The sequence below is a fragment of the Chrysochloris asiatica genome, unplaced genomic scaffold (assembly GCF_000296735.1).
Source record: "Chrysochloris asiatica unplaced genomic scaffold, ChrAsi1.0 scaffold00051, whole genome shotgun sequence".
NCBI classification, from domain to species: Eukaryota; Metazoa; Chordata; class Mammalia; order Afrosoricida; family Chrysochloridae; genus Chrysochloris; species Chrysochloris asiatica.
The window spans coordinates 15,242,711-15,244,931 of NW_006408569.1; positions in this window are offsets into that span (position 1 = coordinate 15,242,711).

The window sequence follows — 2,221 nt, forward strand, 5'->3', positions numbered from 1 at the left end:
CAAGCCATTGAGGCTAGGTCAAATGGGTACTATCTGCAACTTTGGGTGTCCTTGTGCATCTCCCCTCACTTCATATCAGCTGGATGCTTCACTCTCAGCTCTAGCCCTCTGTGGCTATGTCCTTGTCCATGGGCTCAAGTGTCCCCAGGTCTCACCACACTTTGGACCAACGAGCCCTTCCTCTTCTCTCTCTCATCTCCAGGTCAACGGGAGTCTCTGGACCGTGGTTGAACTCAGCCCATTTCTTCATTGCTGCCTTTCACCCTCTTCCACTCACCAGTAGACCAATGTGGTTGCCAGGAAGCTTGCATGCCTGCACATGTGTTCCCTTTGAGTTTCAGTCTTAGAGGGGGGTTTGTCCTGTAGGGACTTGATTGCTTGCCTTGATTGCTTCCTGGCGAACAGCTTGCTTATTCTTGTAGTAACCAATCATACTGCCATTTTTGTTTTGGGTTTTTCCTGATGATCTTTCTTTGAAGATGTATCTTATGTCACTCTAGGTGTTCCTGGTGGGTCTGCTTGTCCTTTCTAGTGGGAATGTCCCATCTCAGAAGGTTCTGGACAGGGCTCAGGATTCCACCTAAGGTTCTGTACACTGCAAAGGCTCTGCAAGTGGCCTATTTCACTGGGCAAGTTGTAGAACCCTTTTAGGTATTCCAATCATCTCCTTGCTTTTCAATATACTTTGTCCATCTGTCAACAAGCTTTAGTATTCCCTTATTCAAAACTGTTTTAGGCTGAGCTGCAAGCCACTAATGCTCCACTGCTTTTACTTCTTCATCAGAGGTGAATCTTCATTCTCGAAGGGCTGCTCTCAGGAGACCAAACAGGTGGAAGTCTGATGGAGCAAGATCAGAACTATAGGGATGATGCTTTAAACCTCAAAAAGTTTGTGCAGAGTGTCAACAGTATGGACAGAGGTATGCAGACTTGTATTGGCATGTAAATTCATAATGCCCTTGGATAGCAGTCCTCTGCGTTTAATCCCAAGTTTAGGTTTCAGATTTTCAGTGAGTATCTCACTGTAATGATCAGTGCTGACTGTTGAACCTTTAGTGTTCCAATCTGGCCCTTGAGAATCCCAGAAAACAGTGTCAATTTCTAGCTGATGGTTGATTTTTGAACTTTTTCTTGGTCAGTGATTGAGGTGTCATTGTATAGTCTGCCATTTACTCTCAGATTTGTAGTGATGAATCCATGTCTCATCACTAATAATGAATTAAAAAAAAACACTTTTGCCTTCCTTCGAGTATCAGTCCAAATTTTGTTTGCAGATGTCCATTTGCTTCTGTTTATGTTCTTCTGTGAGTTGTTTTGGTACCCATCTAGCACAAACTTTTGGAAACCCCAGTCTGTCATGGATTACTTCATAGGCAGAACCAGTGCTGATTTGCAAATTATTTGCCACATAATCCACTGTCACTTGTCTATTTGACAGAATCATTTCACGTGCATGTTTTATATTGTCACCAGTCGTGGACATGGACAGGAGTTTTAATATAACTTGAGTAGAGATAATTTTTGACTCACCCTCATAATTATTCTTACCTAAAAGAATACTTACAGAAATAATTTCCATCAAATTCATCTTTAGTTTCTGAAATACCTTGGTTTTTAAGTGGTCATTAAACTAAACTTGATTGGACACTATCTAGAATAGCAATGTAAACTTTGCTCAAAACAAGACTAAATGAAGACCTCCTAATTACACATGGCCAGACTCCCTTTTCAATTCTTATCAAATCCTTTTCTGACAACCGCAGTTTCCAAGTGGTTATTTACTATTTTCCTTTTATTTTCTTCATACAGCCTAGGATTAGTTCTAGGGTTTTTTGTCTTTTTACATTTTTTTCATTAACTTATCATTTCTCAGCCATTTTGAAGTCTTGTAATTCATTCTGTGCTAATGTTTGCAGCCTCTGGATCTGGAACTCCTCACTGCTGCTTTTACTCTGTTGGCTTTCAGTAATATTTTCTTCAACTCCTTCTGCCAAGTCTTTCCTCTGGCTTATTAGAAATTACTGTTGTTGTTAAGTGCCATTGAGTCAGTTCCGACCCATAGCAACCCTGTATGAGTTTCCAGGGAGCGGCTGGTGAGCTTGAACCACAAACTTTGAGGTTCAGACCAACTTTGCAGTCCAGTGCATTAGCCCACAGCGCCCTTTAACTCTTTCATAGTGTACCTAGGACTGTTCTGTCTTGCCCAAGTATGTTTGAAACC